General features: G+C 54.0%; 1 long non-coding RNA gene across 1 annotated transcript; it reads right to left on the minus strand.

The window, feature by feature from the left end:
* Positions 1–1,709: 1,709 nt before the first annotated feature.
* On the minus strand, positions 1,710–3,450 carry LOC149124698 (uncharacterized). The gene is made up of 2 exons (XR_016212977.1): positions 3,204–3,450; positions 1,710–2,026 (listed from the first exon to the last, which is right to left on the minus strand). It is a non-coding gene; the product is annotated as an uncharacterized LOC149124698 (long non-coding RNA).
* Between the last annotated feature and the right edge of the window lie 15,704 nt (positions 3,451–19,154).

A 19,154-nucleotide genomic window follows, 5' to 3' on the forward strand; every position in this document is an offset into this window, starting at 1 on the left:
GTCACAAAGCGTCACTGGCAGAGTCCAGTTAGACTGAAGCAAAAGATGTCTTCTGGAGTCCGTGAGCTGGTAGGATCTGTGGTCCCAACGACACATTTAATTCCCTCCCAGGGAAACTCTCTGTACCTCTTTGTCTTCCCATTTGTCTTGAGCTGAGCATAGGCATCGTGGAGGAGCTGCACACGCCAGAAGGCTGCGGAAAGTCTCGAAGGTTCTCCCCACACCCACCCTGGGACCTCAGCAGGTGAAGACTGTACTAGCTCAAATCCAGGGGCCAGCTAACACTCTCGCTGCTGCCTCCCAGACCCAGAGCCCCTGGAATCAGAATGCGGCTTCTCTAACCTGTCAACTGTGCTGCTGGCTTGCTCCGACGTGGTTGCTGCAGAAAGCGAAGAGGCACAACACATGTCATGTGCCCTTCCCCTCCTCCTCCCAGGGAACCTTACACGTGGCCAGGGCTCACATATGGCCACTGCACACTGCAGTGAGTCCGTGTCTCCTCAAGAATCAGGCCACAGCCATCATCCATCACCTCCCTGTGGCAGCTAACCCAGCAGTGCCAGATGGGAGCCAAGCCAAGGCTGCAGCAGCTAGCTACCTGGCTGAGCCTCCAGGCAGCCCCACACCTGGGCAGTTCTCCTGCCCCAAGAGCTTCTGCAGTCCTGCTCCTCCCCAACCCAGAGCCCAGTGCTTCTTAAACTATATTCCAAAGAACCAGCAAGAGTGCCGCTTATGCCTGCAAAGAAATGAGCTTTTCCTACCTCCCACCCCCATTATAACCAGAATGTTGTTTCTTCCTTGCTCTGATCAAGTCATAATGCAATAGGTTTTTTCTATTCCCTTTTATTTAGCAGTGGCTATGGGCTAACCGTGTGGTGGGTGACTCTAGACTCAGATGAAAAGATACAATCCAGGAAGAGTTGGTTAAATGACCCTAATGCAGTAATGAACTCCTGTATTCAGATCCTATCAGAGGTCTTATGGATTGGTTTTTATAGCTTCAATATAGCCTGGTAGCCTCCACTCAAGTATGGCTGGGACAGCCTTGATCAAGAGACCGAAAGTTCTCATGCCTCTGCTACTTTTACTGATGAGTTTCGCAGGCTTGACTCTGCAAATGCACCATTCGACATCAGGTGGGGGCCAAACGCGCTGTGATCTGCCCTAGCACAGGGCTGAGCACCAGTATTTTGGGGACATTCTTTCCCCTGAAATGCACAAGGAGCAGGGACGGCTCTGCACGAGGCTGTGGCCGGCTCCACCTCTGTCCCTTCTGGACTACATAACCGCCCCAATCTCTTTCTTCTCTTCCCAGAAGAGGAGGTTTTTTTATAAAAAGTAAATTTTGCTAGATTTTTTTTTATTTCTAAGACTTCACGCCTTTAGGTAATAACATTTTTCTGTGTTTTTTGTTCATGCAAATATAAGGCATAAATCCTGTCTGTGCTGTTAGATGCAGTACTGGAATGGAATCTTGTTACAGACGTCACTCAGAGACGTACTTTCTCCATTAAACACTGCAGTACAGGCCCCTTCACAGGTTATGATGGTGCAGTTCCAAGTCCGCAGTTTTGGAAGCTGTATGAGGTCTCTTGGGAGAGATCAGCTATACTTTTTTTAAGCTACCGTCCTACAGATGTCAACTTAGGTTGTTCCTAATGTCCTGTCGTTCCAAGCAACATTACAATAAATGTTCTTTTATATACACCTTTACGAATGAGAGCTTTTATTTCCATATGATCGTTTCCCAAAAGTGGTATTTTCAGGGATAATGCCAGTTCCTTACAAAACTGGACACTCGGAAGGCGAGAATGCGCACCCCCCTTCTTTCCCTTTCCTACCCCAACATCTACTGCATTCGGAGCCCAGGGTCAGGCGCTTCCTGTGCCGAGAGCCTCCCAGCGCCCCGGAAGAGGCTCGAAAGCCATGCTGGGCCGGGCTGTGTTCTTCCCTGGAGGTCTTTGCCAACACCAGCTCACTCTCACGTCCTGGGCTGCAGCGTGATGCTACCAAGAGCGCCCCTGATCTGGAAAACAATGGGCACCTGCCTCAGTAACCTGTCTCCCAGGCAGACCTGCCACGAAGGACACTCAGGCCTCAGAAACGCCTGCTGTCCCCTTTTCTTCGGGGAGGTTGTGTCTGAGGACAGCCGGGGTGGGTGGCAGTCACCGCTGCTTGTATCCAGTGCCTGGGAGGGTCCCATCCGCCCCAGACACCCCACTGCCATCTCATTTTTTACTCCCTTTGGAAACAATGCTCTCTGCATTCACAATTTTCTGTAAGACAGGGGTCCCATTACCCCCCAACCCCAGGAAATCTTGCTGTTTAAAACCTCCCCTTTGAGGCCATCGAAGATAGCTAAGGGAGGAAGATGGTGGGAGGAAAGAGGCCCATACGGAGCCTGAGAGAAAGAGCTTATGGTTCTACAGGCCAGGAAATGAAGCTCTCCATCTGCGTACAAATGGTCACCACTGCCAGGCAGGGAGTTTGTGAGGATAAAACCAGCCAGTGTCGGCAACCCACTGCACGCCAGCGGCACGGTGTTCTCATGCAATGAGTTTTCCTCCCGGCATCTCTTGCTAGCACAGGCAACAGAAACTGCAGACAGCAGTCCTGGGCCCCAGTGCCAGCTCTGATATTAAGGAGCTGGCTGGCCTTGGCAAGGTCACCTCACCTCTCTGAGCCCCTGGTCTGAGAGAAGCCCTGTCCTTTTGTGCACCATGTGAATTGTGATTCTAACCACACCCACATCACAACAAAGGTTGCTCGGGTGCAGCTCAAGCCAAAATCCAGCTCTCACGGCCAAGAGGAAGCCTAGAGAGGACTCTTCCCCCTGCCACTTGTGGGAGTCACACCCTCCATGAGGTCAGGGACTCACAAGGAGGCCTGAGGCATTGGGGTGTCCACAGAGCAAACAGAATCCCCCCCCTTTTTAAGGGTTCATGTGACTCTAGCAGTCTCAAAGACAATAGCCAGGCAGCCATTATAAATAGTCACCACTGGACTTCCCATCACTTGTAGGGGACAGAGCTCAATAGTGGAAGCAACGAATACACGGCCACCAGGTTGTACGTCACTAGAACCCCACCAGCTCCTAGTGATCGTGTCAAGGAGTGAATGATGCAAATCAACACATTACCGAAAAAAAAAAATCTTTTGGAGTCATTTTATGCCTCTAGATAACGTGCAAATAGAATTTCTACCTGTCTACTGATTCTTGACTTCAAAGCATGTCCAAGTTCATGTGCTTCCCCCAAGCACACGGTGATGGCCACAGACACTGGGTTGCTGGAGAAGCCAGCCGGGGTCCTCGGCTTGCCAGGAGCAGTAGTCCACACTGTGACTTAGTCACTGTTGGGAAGCAAAAGTCGCAGTCATTTTAGCACAGGCCCCAACCTGAAGTCTCAATAAAGCAGGCTTAGGTGGGGTTTGTCCAGCTTATTCACAGGGAAAGCCGTTAACCGCGAGGTGATGTTTCAAAACCACACAGCAAGAGGAGAGAGGCTTTACCAGGAATCCATGGAATTGCAGTGCAGCTGTGGCTCCCAGAAGTGGCTCTGCCCTCTCCTGGGGTGGCGATCCCACTGGCCCATCCACGAGCCGGCACCTGAGGCTGCGGTTCAGACGGACAGGGAGCCAGGGGTCACTAGAAGGGTGGCTGCAGGCCGAGTACCCACTACAGGACAGGTGCTGCGCTAAGGGCACCCACGTGTTGACCCACTGAGTCCTCACCCCAACCCCAGATATTGGTGGGACTGTTGTCTCCACTTAATAGGTCAGGAAAGAGTGGTTCAGAAAAGTTTAAGAGTTTGACAGGGTCACACACCTAGGAGGGGAATGAACTACACCTACCTAGACTCACGTCACCCTGACGCCACCAGTGGCCAGGCACACACCTGGGTGGAATCTGGATTCTGATGTTCAACACATGCTGTGACCTTGGGCTCCTTGCTTAACTTCTCTGAGGCCCTAGATTCCAGAAAGAGGTGAACCTGGTCATACCTCCTGTTCAGGGATGTTAAGGGCCTACCCCAGAACCAGGCCCATGGAGACCCCAATAAATGGGAGCAGGGACGTGCAGCTTGTGGCTGGATGTGACAGGCTCAAATCAGCAAAACTGCGTCTGCTGTTAAGACTCCCAGGTATATGAGCAAGTGCGAAAAGCACACCCCACCCCCGGAGGCCAGCGTAGCTGTCAACCCGGCAATGGCTCCAGACAGGGCAGCTCCATCTAAATGGCACCCATCAAACTGTGTTTTCACTGCGGCTCTGTGTGTCACATCTGCTTAGCTATTTCTGTCCATTGTGTCACTCTGGGCTGCACTTACCGAAAACATTGCTCTTTTTTTTTTTTTTCCCTAACTTCTGGAAAGTTTCTAGCTTGGTGCCCAAATCCGCCACCCAGCTACATCAAATCTTAGGTTGAATGCATCCTAAGCAAACATGGGATTGATTAATCGCAGGCAGGAAGGAAAGACCCAGTGATTTGGAAAGTGGGTGATGGAAGAAGAAAGAGGAGAGTGACACCAACTTTGCCTAAGAAGAGGCTTCAAAAAAAGTTCATGGAAAATGAAAAGATCAGTTTCTTTCAGTGCAAAAAAAAAAAAAAAATCAGAAACCCAAGCATACAGGAGGAGGGGCTTCAAAACGCTCATGCAAATGTGAGTTATGGAAAATACAATGCACAGATTTGAAATTTTTTTGCACTAAAACGTATCTTTTAACTCCATTTGCCCATCATGTTTCTGAGGTCTCCTCAGATGGACCATGCCTCTTCTCCAGCACGCAAAGATGGTCTTTTATTATTTCCTCCCTTTCTTCTTTTTTAATTCTTAAAAATTTTCATTTAAAAAAAAAACTTTATTCAAAAGGCAGAGAGACAGGTACAGATGGAGTCTTCCATCCACTGGGGCACTCCCCCAGAGGCTCACAACTCCTGAGGAAGGGCCAGGCTAAAGCCAGGAGCTGGGAGTTCAAGTCAAGTCTCCCATGTGGGTGGCAGGGGTCTGAGTCTCCCAGGGTGCACACTGGTAGGAAGCTGCATTGCAGGTGGAACCACGAGTCGAACCCGGGCTCTGCCATCTGGGATGCTGGTGTCCCAAGAGGCGTCTTAACCCCTGCACCCAATGCCTGCCCCTCTTCTGTTTTAAACCTATCTATCATCATCTCCTGCAGGATACTGCATGCTCTACTGAGACTAAGTTAAACTCGATTACTGAGGCTTTGCCTCTGAGCCCACAAACCCAGCCCCACAAAGTCCGAGTCATGGTTTCTGACTAGACAGCTCCCAGCAAATCGTGAGCTCCTCATTTCATCTCAAGCCGGTTCAGGTTTTTTTTAAAATGCCTCTCCTTTCCTTCTCTCCTGTCTGAATATGGGGTCCCTGGAGCTTTTGGTGCCACTATCCTTTCCCATACAGAATTAGGACCAGACCTTGCCGTCCTGTATTTGGGTCATTAAGGAAACAGTTGCGAGCCTGGCGCCCTGGCTCTGTGTGCGATATCAGTATCCCACAACAGAGCACTGGCTGCTCCACTTCTGATCCAACTCCCTGCTAATGCACCTGGGAAGGCAGTGCAAGATGGCCCAAGTGCTTGGGCCCCTGCACCCACATGGGAGATGCAGGTGAAGTTTCAAGCTTATGATTTCAGCCTGACCCAGCCCCAGCCTATTGTGGCCAACTAGAGAGTGAACCAGCAGCTGGAAGATCTCTCTCTCTCTCTCTCTCTCTCTCTCTCTTTATTTTTATTTATTTATTTTTGACAGGCAGAGTGCACAGTGAGAGAGAGAGACAGAGAGAAAGGTCTTCCTTTGCCATTGGTTCACCCTCCAATGTCTGCCGTGGCCAGCGTGCTGATGATCTGAAGGCAGGAGCCAGGTACTTATCCTGGTCTCCCACGGGGTGCAGGGCCCAAGCACTTGGGCCATCCTCCACTGCACTCCCGGGCCACAGCAGAGAGCTGGCCTGGAAGAGGGGCAACCGGGACAGAATCCGGCACCCCCACCGGGACTAGAACCCTGTGTGCCAGCCACAGGCGGAGGATTAGCCTAGTGAGCCTTGGCGCCGGCCCTCTCTCTCTCTTTAAGATTTATTTATTCATTTGAAAGTCAGAGTTAAACAGAGAGAGAAGGAGAGACAGAAAGAGAGGTCTTCTATCCACTGGCTCACTCCCCAGATGGCCACAACGGCTGGAGCTGTGCCAATCTGAAGCCAGGAGCCAGGAGCTTCTTCCATGTCTCCCACATGGGTGCAGGGACTTGGCCATCTTCTACTGCTATCCCAGACTATGCAGAGAGCTGGAACAGAAGTGGAGTAGCCGGAACTCAAACCAGCATCCACATGGGATGCCGGCACCGCAGGCGCAGCGGCCCTACCCACTACACCACAGCGCTGGCCCCTCTCTCCCTCTCCCTCTCCTTTGTCCCTCTCCCTCTCCCCCTCCCCTTCCCCTCCCCTCCTCCTCTCTCTATCTCCATCTCTATCTCTATCTCTCTCCCCCTCTTTCTCCCTTTCTCTGTTACTCCAAGCTCCTGAACCATTTTTGTCTTTCAATATCTCAGGCAGGGTTCTAATGATCTAAGAGGAACCCAAGAATCACCAAGCCACTATGGCTGTGTCACTCTAAATAGTGGCCCAAGCTTCCTCCTCATGAGCTTTCTTGCACAAAAAATCCTTTATCACCACCCCCACACACACACAAGGGCTCCATGGGGACCCTAAAGGATGCACTCACAATGAGGCATCGTCGTCATCTCCTTTGGGTTCCCTTAGTCGGTGTCCAGTAGCGATGAGGTCACTGTCAGGAGCCTGGCTGCTGCCCGCACCCACGGTGCCCCTCGTGAGGGTGTGGGGGCCCATGGCAGGGTCGCTGTCTCCCAAGACGCTGGGCGCTGTTTCAGGAATGTGGCGGGGTGGGGAGCGGGTCAGATACGCTTCCAGCACCCACCGCGTATCATCAGAGTCTCATCAAATCCATGCAACGAGCAGCCACATAGCTTCTGGCTCGGATCCCTTCCGCTTCTCCGAGAGGGCACGCAGCCCCGTGTCAGGGCGCACCATACCAGCTTCAACCTCTGCCTGCCACTCACAGGCACATAATGGAATGCAGGCTTCTCCCTCTGACAGCCAGAGCCAGAGCGCCAGCCAGGAAGCCTTGGGGCTGAGAGGAAGAGGCTGGCTCCCTCCGAAGCCTCAGTACCTAATTGCCCAGGAACCACCAGACTGGGCGAACTAACTCGCAGGTGTGGGCAGTCCCATATTTTCCTCTGAGTTTCCAAACACTGGTACGGGGCCTTGTGGAAGGAACGTCCCACCAGTGCACCTGGCTGGCTGGTGGGTGGGCTGCCTTTTGCATGGGTCAGGCAGGGAGTAGCCTTGACTCAATGTCCACAGCTGCGTGGGTCCCAAAGCCACCTTCCAATTAAATCTCTCTCTCCTGACCTCCCCTGCTGGCTGCCACCATCATCGTCAGACGGAGAAAGAGCCCTTGCGCTTTCTTTGTAAGCCGTCACCTGTTGGGGGCGGGCTTTCCCCTAGGTGTCTATCATTTCCATGAATGACTGTGGAAGGCTACCCAAGCTCCAGGGTATACAAAAGAATGAATCTCTAATGGTAGAAGGTCAGGCATCCGTTACAAGATGGCTTTGGAGTGCAGGTTCACCCTTCAAAACTGTTCCACTGGTGTTTAAGGCTTCTGCCTGCCAGTAAGTTGTGCCTTGGCCTGTAGGATTCGGAGGAAGCCTGGAGCTGCAGAGAGATGAATGAAAAAAATATAAACCACTGGACTGAAATCAGAAGAAGCAAATTCTAGTTCTGGTGGTGCCAGCAATTGCTGAAGACCCAGGGCAAGGGGAGTAGCAAGGCAGAGACCTGGGAACCGGCAGCGGCGGCTCCGGTCAGTCTCTGCCTTGGGTTTCGTTTCCTCTTCTCGCTGTGAGGAGCTGGGGCAGGCTGAACTCGGGCTGCATTCGTGGGTCCCTTTCAGCTCTTGCACTCTCTTAAGATGAGCCCTGAGAGCGGCGGTCGGAGCAGAGCCCACTGCCCACTGTGGCGTGCGGGGGCAAAGGGCAAACAAGGAAGCAGCATGGGGGAGGTTTCACGCCCTAGGGCCCTTCAAGGATGCTTCCCCCCAACCCCCGCCCCCTCAACTCCACCATTCATCTCCAAAAGGCTGCTTTTCTTTTGAAAAATACTCATTCTTGAGTGCAAAGCCTCACCGCCTTATCTCAAGGCTTGCACTCAAGCTCCACCTGCAGAGGTCTCTGTCGCTGGGCACCTGTGGAGAAATATGCCCCCGGGGCTGGTCCCTTGTCCTTGCACCAGAGCTGGGTGGGAGGCACCCAAGGGCTAAAACTTCTGGGCAGCCCTCACCCATGGCCTGGTCCTCCCCCAGCACCTCCCTCACACGTCCCACCACACCCTGACTTTCCTCTAGTTTTGCTCAGGTACTTTTCAATGGACTGACAGTGTCTGAAGCATTGTCTGAAAATCCGAGGGTCAAGCCCTACGCGAACCTGTGACACGAAAACCCTCAAGAGCTCAGAGATGATCTGAGTGCCCGGCCAGGAGGGCATGAAGTCATGTACATTTCCCAAGGGGGTGGGGAGCAAGGAGAACGCACAGGCTGGCCTCTCCCCCAAGCTGTAGTTGGGTCTGCAGGACTCAACCGGGAGAGCCTTCCCAGGGGATGCTACCGCCGCTGCTCCTTTGGGGTTTTGGTTTCAGAGACGATGGCAACCTGAAGGAACTGGTTTAAATTCAGTCCTGCCTGGGGCCAGAGGACAGGACTTAATGGTCTTTGAGGGTCTCCTTTTCGATCGCACAGCCTAGGGTGAGGCTAAAGGGGCTAAAATCCCATTAGCCAAGTTCCTGATGCTCTCGAAGACACTCCCAGTGTCTGCTCGCTGTGGAGGACTCAGGGGATTTAAAGGCCCAGCCTGGGGAAGAGAGGAGACCCCACCTGCTGGCCCCAACCGTGAGTAGGCAGAGCATAGAGACTTCAGGGGGGAGAATAGCTTTAGCAATGTAAAGGACTTTAGCTTCCAACCTTCTTCTGTGGTGAGGCCTCTGCCAGGGATCCAGGGACCACCCCCCCTCCAACTTGGAACCTGCTGCTTCCCTGGCCTGGCCCCAGGAGAATCCCCCCACCCTCTGCCCCAGGGGGTTGGTTCCCAAGGCAGAACCTCTCGAATTCACTCCAGGACTTCCAGTGTCGCCTCCAGTGAGTTTTGTTTCTTTCCTCTCCAAGGCTGTCAGGGCCTGCTGGTGAGTGGTCTCTCTCCATCCCTCAGGACTGGCAACCTCCCCAGGAGCCAGGCACTGGGCCATGCTCCCAGCAGTGCCAGACAGGGGCCCCTCTGCTCAGCTGGGTGCCTATGGTTCGAAGCCCTTTACGTGGGTCACTGTCCTGCTTCCAGTGATCAAAGCCACTGAGCTGTGTCTACTGCAATCCCAACTATCAGACTGGGGAGTGGGAGATGGCCCCCGCCACCGTGTCTCTTCTGAATGAATGCTCAAGAGAAAACTTGAGGGTTGAAGGGACACCAAATGCATCATGGGATGGTGACACCCCAGCCAGGCAGCCATGCCTCTTTTCTCCAAGTGAGCAAAGGTGCCAACACACCTCGGCCGTCCCACACTTGAACAAACACCGTGGGACGGCAAGGGCGGTTCAAGGGCAAAAGACTTCCATTCTTGCGCTTACTTCTGCCTGGTTGTTTGTCTCAGGCTGATGACGCATCTCTTTAAGGCAGAAGTGTGTGCGGTTAGCAGCAAGTAGGGTCCTGACTGCCCCCTGTTCCGATTTGCCTTAGCAATGGCCTCTGGTGACCAGCAGAGGAGGGACGCTCCATCCGTGAGGTTCACCCACACACTCGGATGATAGCTTTGCTGGGTCTGCAGTGCAAGGTACAGCTCCAGTGACTTTTTTGCATCCGGTATTGCCAGTGGGAGCTCTTGTTTCCTCTCTTTCTCTCTCTCTCTCTCTCTCTCTCTCTGAAAGTCTTTCCTTGCTTTTAGCAGCTTTCCTTGCGTTCAGTGTCGTGAGGCATCGCTCAGTCTACGTGACGCCTTGGCCACCCCTTCTCAGGCTTGGGATTTCATCTTGTGCTGTTTCTTTTCTACTTGGTGGAAAATGTTTTTGTACTTTTCCTAGTTTCTTCTTCTCCAGCCCATCCGTTCTACCCTGTGAAACTTCTTACGGATGCCGAAGCAGCTGGCTCTGTGCTCCATCCCGACCCTTCTATCTAGCAGCTTGTGGTTCTCTTGGAATCCCTCAGGGCTAACTCCTAGTCCCCTAACTTAGTCGTAGGCGATGTCCACTCTGCTAGTTGAGCGCATCTGCTGGTTTTGAAGTGTGGTCGTGAGCAACTTGGTTCCCGGGGCCTCTGGCTGATCCTTTACGGATTCAGTACATGCCCTTACTTCAGAGGCTGCCTCTGCCACGCCATTCACATCTCCTGTGCTGTGAGTTTTTGTTTACTGAAATCCATATGCATTGTTCACGGTACTGCTTTCCCACATACTTTTGGTGACTCCTGGGATGCAGGCCCACTTTTACATCAGAACATTCCTGTTAACGTGGCAATCGAGGGAAAGAGTGCGCTGTAGCCTGGGCAGGTTTTACTTCCGCCTAGCCAACAAAAGCAAGGGCAGGGCCTGATGCTGGCAGAGTGACCCGGGAGAGAGTGCAGAGATGGGTATCCTCCTCGTGGGCTCTGTGGCTGCCTGGAGCGCTGCTGGCCTGGGCCCGAGCATCCAAGCACTCTCTATTGCCCACTGCTGGCCTCTAGGGGGTCAAATGTAGAGTTGAGGCGGGATCCATCTGCTGGTCTCATCTTCCTCGCAAAGCCCACCACTCGCCCTGTGCGTACCCTCGTCTCCCTTCTGCCCCACACCCATCACTTAGCAGCCTGGAGCTCGTCTCTCAGCCATCCTTCCACGGGAACATTTGGGGCGTCTGGTCTCACCTACTCCCCATCTTTCAGGGATTCCTCCCAGTTTGGATGCGCTCAGCACATCTTTTGTTTTCTAGCAGTACTGATATTTTTAAACGCTATGTTCTGTCATTCCTGGGGAATTTGGGACGGAAGAGTGAGATTGCCAGTTTTGCTTAATCCTTCATCTGGAACCCGAAGACATGGTATGCTTCAGTAAGTGGTTGTTGAATGAATTCTCATTTGCTCCAATAATGCCCTGTAACTTCTTAAATTTTAGGCATTTGAAACATACTGGTTTCATCACCGACTGAGGGACGGATTTCAACCTGCTTCCTGCTGCCCTGCCTCAAGTCAATGCAGAACTTGGCACCCAAGGGTGGGGTGGGACACAGGCTGGTAGCTTCTCCCTGCCCTCTGCTTACCACCCCTCCCCCCATTGCTCCAGGTTCCCCAGGAACTTGATAAGGTTGAAACAAGACTCTAATGTTTTTCGCTAATGATAGATGCCCACACAAGCTAACAGCCACCAGTGCTTCTTGATTTCAAATTCGGCTTGGTTACTCTTCGAATGCACAAGGGAAGTCTGGATTCTAGGGAACAGGATGGGCCTCTGTGCCCACCAGAGGGAGATGGACCCCTCTCCTTCCTCCTCCGCCCTAGGGGCACGTGTGGAAGCTCAGCGACCCTGCCTCATCCCGGGTCTGCCGTGTGAAAGCGAGGGTTCACCCTCACCGTGTAGGCCGCAGCAGCCAAAGCTTCCGCACTTCCAGCACGACGTGGAGGAGCCCAAGACGAGGTTCTGGGACTCCAATCCCTGCAGGGGCCGGGGGTGGATGCCATGCTATGGCAACAACCTCATGTAGAGTTAACAGGAAGGACCGTGAAGACTTCTCAATCATGCGGCCCATTTCTGTCACCTCCCCCAAGCCCTGTCCTGGGCTCAAGATCCAGGTAAGCTTCATTTCCATGAAACCATTCCTGGGGCCTCCCCACACTCAAACTCTTTCTTCTTCACACTCTCACAGCTGTGTAGACAGTGTAGACAATGCCTCTCACGCTGACCCCTCCTCCTGGAGGGTACTACCCCATCTTCGCCACAAGTTACGTCCAACAACTCTGATCATATACAGAACACAGCTTAAGGAAGGAATGGATGCACCCTCAGAGAGGTCGGGGAGTAGCTGTCACTCTGCCCGCCCAGCTCTCAGCCAGCAAACCAAAGCTTATCGACCTCAAGTTGAATACAAAGCCGAGCTTGCTCATTAAGAAAGCAGTTCTCTTGGTCCTTGGGGAAGTCTTCCATCCTCACTGGATACAGCCGGTGAGGATACAGCCGCAGGGGGAACTGATACAATGACAAACGGCTGCCTGTATCATGGAAGAAAAAAGTGCCAACAATTAGAAAAGCTTGGGGAACACTCGAGGAAGGGCTGAAATAGGACCAAACACCAAAACAAAACAAAACAACAAAGAGACGAGACTCTGTTCTGTAGATCCTGTTTCCAAAGGCAGAGGAGGGTTATCTTTTTGGAAGACCTCCCTCAGGAGAGGTCCGTAAAGCATTTCAGAATCTAAAGGAAATAAAAGCCGCCACTGCAGAAAAAATCAGGAACATGGGGCACCACAGAACCACAAAACAAAGAGAACAAGCCACCTCCCCCTTCCCTCTGCTCCACACCGGCTGCGCCTCTCGCTTTCTGAACAGAGGACGGGGCTGTGCCCTCTGCTCCATCTTCCACCCAGCGCCGACTACACACAAGGTCATTATATGCACTGGCTAAAATGGGTGGACCGGCGAACGAACACCTCTCAGTAGCGATGCCGCAATCCTTTCTTCTAACTCGTGAGCCCACTGCCTTCCCTTACTCCAGGCAAAGATTGTAAGTGGGCTTCCAGAAACTGTTTTGTACATAGGAAGCCTTGTAAACACAACCACAGTTTTCAGAGCATCCGTCTGCCTGAAGACCCCACAGTCCTAAGTGGCTTCTGCCCTCCCCCCACCGCCACTTCCGGAAGGACTAAAGGAAGATGGCATCTCAGCCAGAGTCAATCACACTCCGCTCGCAGCTGCCCAGCAAAATCCTGCAGGGTGCAGCTTCTCTAAAAACACCACCCGCTTCCTCCGCCACCTGGGCCTTGCGGGCCCTCCTCCCTCTGACTCCCACCAAATGGCCAGACCAGAAGCCCAGCCCCCGTGTAGCTCACAATCTTGCCACCTACTCGATGCTCGCCTTCCAGAACCCCCAGACCTAACTGCAGACGCTTTGGCAGCTAGAAAGAAGAAAGGCTACCAGGGGTGGGGGGCCTGTCTCTGCTAACCGGGACGGCAGCCGTCTGCTGACAGCTCGCAGAGAGTCCTGCTTGGGAAGGCTGTTCTTGCAAGGATCACTCCACCCCGCCTTTGTCTCGTGACCTCCCTACACAGTCCTTGAACACAGTTCCTGGCCAAGACGGTCATGGGGGAGGGAGAGAGGACTCCCAGAGGGCCTGGGAGGAGCACCTGTTGGTCTTCCACACAAAGGCAGGCTGGCTCGCAGACACGTTCCTGGGTTCACTGCTTATGCTCCTGCCAATAACAACACCTAGGTGTCCGTGACCGTCACGGCGCCAGGTGCCCGTGTGGCTGCAAAGCACATGCCGTATTCTAGGCAGTGTCATGGTGTCTGGCACACAATGGAAGTGATGATGGCGGGGGCCGGGGGGGGGGGTCAAGCTTGCAACCACGTTGGATCTGCACGCACTGAGGGGAGGGCTGCCATCCTCAGCTCCTCCTCTTTGGGACCGGTTATCCACACGGCGTCTTCCCTCTCTGAAGACGCCCAGATCCTAAAGACAAAACAGAGCACCCAGCCCAACCCTATTTCTTAGCAAACTGTGAGAAGGACAACTTGAACAGTTCTGACACAGAGAAAGGTGTCTTAAAAAGAGAAGCCGAGACACAAAACTTTGTCTTCAGCCACTTGTCTTACACATAAAGCATGCATCCATCCTAGGTGGAAGAGAGTGAGTGTAACAAACAGGAGTGTTCTGGGTATGCCTGGCCCCTGGCACTCCTCTTCCAAAAACCAGCAGCCCCAAGGCCCCAGCTGCTGGGAAGCAGCCTTGCCTTGCTACTGTGGCCCGAGAGCAGGCTCAGTGCTCCCGGCCCTGCAGAGCATTGACAAGGGTCCTGTTGGCAGGTGCTTGCAGTCTGTCTCCACTTCTGGAACGGACCAAGAGCCATGGAGGCCCAGCGACTCCTAAACCCACTCAGGAGGTGTAGCCTCCTATGGATGTAAGGGACCCCACGGGACAGAGGGCTGAGCAAGCCAGCTCAACCCAGCTGGGAAGGCCTAAGGCAGCCCCAGGGGTTCTGCCACGCTCACTGGTGAACTACTGGGGGAGGGGGTGGCTTTCAGAGACTCTTCTGCCTAAAACTGATCTAGAAACAAAAACCTAAACCCAGTTTGGTGGCAAAGGTCAGCGGTGGCCTGATATAGTCCCTGGGGACAAATGTCCACAGTCCTCTATGCCAGCTGGAATAAGAAGCTGGGCACCTCCTCTCTGACTTTCTTTGGTACCTGCCATCCCAAACTCCCTTTGCTTCCCCAGGCCCAATCCCCCTACCTTCCCGTATGACCACCCCCGCTACCCCCCCCACCCCCACCCCACCCCCTGCCCCCCGGGAGCCAGGCCAGGGGACTTATTTGCATAAGATGAGATAAGGAAACCTTTGCTTTCCCATTTCTGCAAATTCTACAGGTCACTATGCTGCCAGGGCCCCCTGCCCTCAGGAAGCAACAGCCACTCCCAAGAGGAGCAGAAAAATAAACAAACAATGAGTGCAAGAGTTTGAATGCCACCCCTGGGCAGAACTCCACCTTGAACTTTGCTCATCCGTCAGGTCCCCATTGGCATCCCAGCATGTCTGGAGTGCCAGGGATATAAAGATCAATAAGACATGATCCTGACCCTTGAAGAAGCTCCCGGCACAGGGGGGTGCCCGTGAGAGAGAAGGGAACTGTCAAGATAAGGAAGAGAGGGCCTGATGTGTGGCCCTGAGAAGACCGCTCGGGGAAACTTCTAGAAGGTTCTGAGGGGAACCTGAAACAGTTGTAAGGAATTAATTAAGTCAGGCGCTAAGGTGAGCATGGGGCATGACGGGATTGGGAAGCATGCCCCTCCCCAGATGGCTGGAGCATGGTGCACCCCGTCACAAGATGACAGGAAGTGGCAGGGAGGGCAGAGGCTGGGAGTACAAACAGTGGGTCCCATTGTTGTGTGCCTACAACCCACAAGGCACTTTGCTAAGAAAGATGATAATCCAAAAAAAGCTTCAAGGAGGCGTCCACATTCCTTCCTGCTGTCCCAGTGGGGCAGGCGTGTATTATCCTCGCTGGAGTTAAGAACACAGAGGCTCACAGAGGTTAAGTAACTTACTCAAAGTCACACAGCAAGAAACGCTGCCGGCTTTTGCACCTGGGTCTGCCTGAGTCCCACTCTCCGTGTTCAAAATCATCAGGGGTGACGAAGGGTTGGGCACCCCGCTAAAGAGTTTGGACTTTATCCTGAAGGCATCAGGAAAACCTCGAAGGGTTTTAAGCCAGAGGAGGGGCTTGCGTGAACAGGCGTGCTTTGAGCATGCACCTGCAAGCTGTTGGAGAACGGATGGGCGGAGCCCACAGGCCAAGGCAAGGACAGCAGGAGCTTCGAGTAGGAGAGTAGCAATGCTGAGGACAAGGATGAACTTCACAGATAGTAAGAAGGGAGAACCAGCACGCTTGTGGCTGCCATGCTACGGACACGATGTACCAGCGAGAGGGTGCGGCAGCATGGGAGGCATCCAGCAGGACTGGTCCGAGTTGAGTCTCACGCGACCGTTCGTCGCGTTGCAGGCAGTATTTACGAGACAGGGAATAAAGGAGAAGGGTCAGATGTGGGGGCGAAGGAAGGAATTTAGTGGTGACAGGTGTCTGTACAGACGTGGTCCCCAGCAAAGACACCTGGGCTCTGGATTCTACTTGGGAATCATCAACGTCTCATACATGGGGTTGAATCTTGGGTCCCCGCAAGGAAAAAGTTGGGAACTGCAGAGGGTAGCCCCCAGAACTCTGGAAAGTGCTAATCTTTAAGGGAGGTGGACAGAGGGAGGGGGCCTTGGGAAGGAGCCCGAGAAAGACCAGCGAGGAGGCAAAAGGAAGACAGGCGGCCCAGCATCAACGGGGAAAGTCAAAGCAGGCGGGCACCTTGGGGTGCAGGCACCAACAGCCTGCGAGGGCCAGGCAGCCTGAGAAACCATGTCGTCTGGGCTCTGGGGGTCAGAGGTCGGCAGCAGGGGTCGCAGCTGCAGGGGCTGCGCGGAGGAGTGTTCTTGGGAACGCGGCTGTGAAGTCAGTTGGTGAGGGCCGCCCTGGAAACAGTGACTGCAGTCGGTCCTTTCATGAACTTAGACTTTCACGGGGAAGTAGTGATGAGCTCAGGATTTCTTAGGGACCCAGAGTTGAACAATGGGGCTGCTAATTCCTATCAGAAAGATCCGGGAGCATGTTTCCAGGCTAAGGGCAGAGGGCTGGCGGTGAGGAGAAGGCTTCCTCGGATGGGATCAGAGCTGTTGGTGTTGCTCCAAAGAGAGCAAGCTCTTGCCACTGTTACAGGAAGAGAAGCTTCCCGAAAGAGTGGGCAGAAGGCTCCAGAAGATGGCAAAGCCCCTCCCACGCCGTGAGCTTTACTTTTTACCGTGGAGTAGAGGATAAGACTGCCGGGAACTGGGGTCAGGGAGAGACTAACTAGTGGGAAAAAAATACAGTTACTGGCTCTGGCTAGGCCTTACTGAAGCAGGGGCACACAGCCGGCCAGGCGCCCGGTGGCGGGGGGGGGGGGGGGGATGCCAGGGCCGTCTTGTGCTGGCCGCGGTCTGCAGGCTTGGGTCATCTCCGGCAGCTCTCGGCCACCCCAAGGGGGAGCCAAGGAGGCGCCCCGCGGGGCTCCGTTGCAGGCGGTTCTTCTGGGACAGTTGAAACGGGTAGACAGTGAGGTCAAAGAGCTGAGGCGTCGCAGCCGTGCTGGAGGCAAAGGGTCGCAGAGAAGCAAATGAAGATACGGGGGGCCTTCCTGGGAGTCCCCGGGGGGAAATTTCAGAAACCCCAAGTCGTTGGCATTGGACAAGGTCTCGAGGTAACAGACAGAGAATTGCAAGCACAGGACTCTGGGGTAGAGGAGACCCCGACACACACACTGTAAGAGGTGGAGCAACTGTAGCTATGAGGAGGAAGAGGGTGGGGGGACTGGCCTGCTGGAGACTGTTAACTGCTGTGGGACGTACGCAGGGGAGCCTCTGGCTGGAGCCTCTCTCAGAGCGCACCACTTTTCTCCTGTCCCTTTCACCCCCCGCCCCCATCCACACAGCATCACACACTCAAGACCAGCCCAGCCCGTGCGGCAGCGAACCGGCACACACTGGGCTCCAGAGCTGCTGCTGTAAGACCGGTGGGGTTCAGACCACCAAGGCGACGCTCCTGGCCTCCAAGCAGAGACCACCCTGCCCTGAGACCCCCACCCTGACCCCCCAGCTTCCCCTCCGGCCCTGGGCATGCCTGCTCTTGGGCCCTGCTGGCTTGTGGCTCTTGGCTTTTGTCCCCCCTCCCCCCTAAGCTGACACAGCAGCTCATTTGGCTCTGCGCCTTCATGTACCCTGTGCACACGTTGGCAATGCTGGTGTTGCTTTAATTCCGGAACCTGCCATCTTCCAGCTGTTCGCCAAATCCTGGTCTCCTACACATGGCCAATACACACACACACACACACACCTGCCAGACTCAAGCCTAGCCCTGGTTGTGACTGGTGCATCTGTCTCGGCACTGTAGCCTCCCTTCCCCATGAGTGGTGGAGACAAGACCTGCGGCGAGGGTGTGGGCCTGCCCTGCACATCCACAGTCACGTTTCCACACTCCTGTGCACTCAGGGGCACTGACGGCGCATGAGCCCCTCTGACCCACCCCCCCACCCCCACCCCGCTGAGTCAGCCTGCTAAGCACAGCTCTCAAGAGGAGCACACTGCCCCTGGCTCTGGCCTAGGAAACAGTCGACGGTACGTGCCCAGACAGCTTTGAGGTGGAGTGGGGATACTGCAAAGCTCATTACTGAGAAAAGAGAGGCGCAGAGAAGTTAAAAACTTGTCCCAATGTCACACAGCTTGCAAGTGGCAAAGCCGAGAGTCACATCTAGGCCTTCCATCCATTCATCCATTCATCCATTCATTCATTCATTCATTCGCTGATAAAACTTTGGAGCGTGTACTATGCTCCAGACACCACTTCCAAATTTAGAAAGGCTGAGCCTAGCCGTAGAAGGAAAACGATTTGGATAAGCCACAGCATGAATTAAGAGCACCCCGTTTTCCACAGCAATCTATGCACCATCTCCTGTAGCCAGAAAGAACTCTGCTAACTTTTTCAGTCTCCTTTTCTTGTTCCCACTTACGAGACCACAAAAAGGAAAAGAAAGAGGGAGAATACGGGGAGGAGGCAGCATCTTCCAGTCCTGCTATTGGCTGATCAGCTCTTGTCTCCCCAGATACTCTTGTCAGGGCCTCTGGAATCTTTTCAAAGCACCCTCGGAGCGCTTCATACTTTTGACTCCTGGCACCCAAGTTCAGGCCAAGCCTTACCAGACCTGCTGGTCCCTTATTTAGCATTCCCTCCCTGCCACACACGTTGTCGGGGCAGCACCATAACCAGTGCCTTCCACACGGGAAAGGGGTCTGCCCCTGGCCAGCCTGCTCCCCGCTGGCTGCAGCCACCCGGACCAGGGGTGATCATCCTGGTCAAGGCCAGCCAACGTCTCAAGAGGTGGCCTAGCATGAAAGTGGCTACTAGCGTGGGCCGCGGTGGCCAAGACGTCTCATGGCAGCCTCTTGGCAGGTTGGAATGGGAGAGGAAAAGACAGCCGATGGTGTAACTAGAAGCTGGAAGCCAGGAGGAGGGGAGCCACGGGGAAGCAGAAGCCATGAGTAAGCAGGTGGAGAGCATGGGCCAGAGCTCAGGGCGTGGCCGGAGTCCCAGGATCCTGTCTGGGGCTCTACAAGCCAACCTGCACTCACTGTTTGCAGAACCCCCGGACCTGGTGGCCTCCCCATTTTCAGAAATGTCCTTGCAGTAAATTCCCATGATTTAAGGTAACCAGACGGGGGGCCCCTAAGAGGGGAAACTAAGGCTCTTTGAACCAAATCACCGTCTGTA

This window comes from Oryctolagus cuniculus, chromosome 9 (assembly GCF_051225735.1).
Source record: "Oryctolagus cuniculus isolate XC-2025 breed Fujian yellow rabbit chromosome 9, ASM5122573v1, whole genome shotgun sequence".
Classification (NCBI taxonomy): Eukaryota; Metazoa; Chordata; class Mammalia; order Lagomorpha; family Leporidae; genus Oryctolagus; species Oryctolagus cuniculus.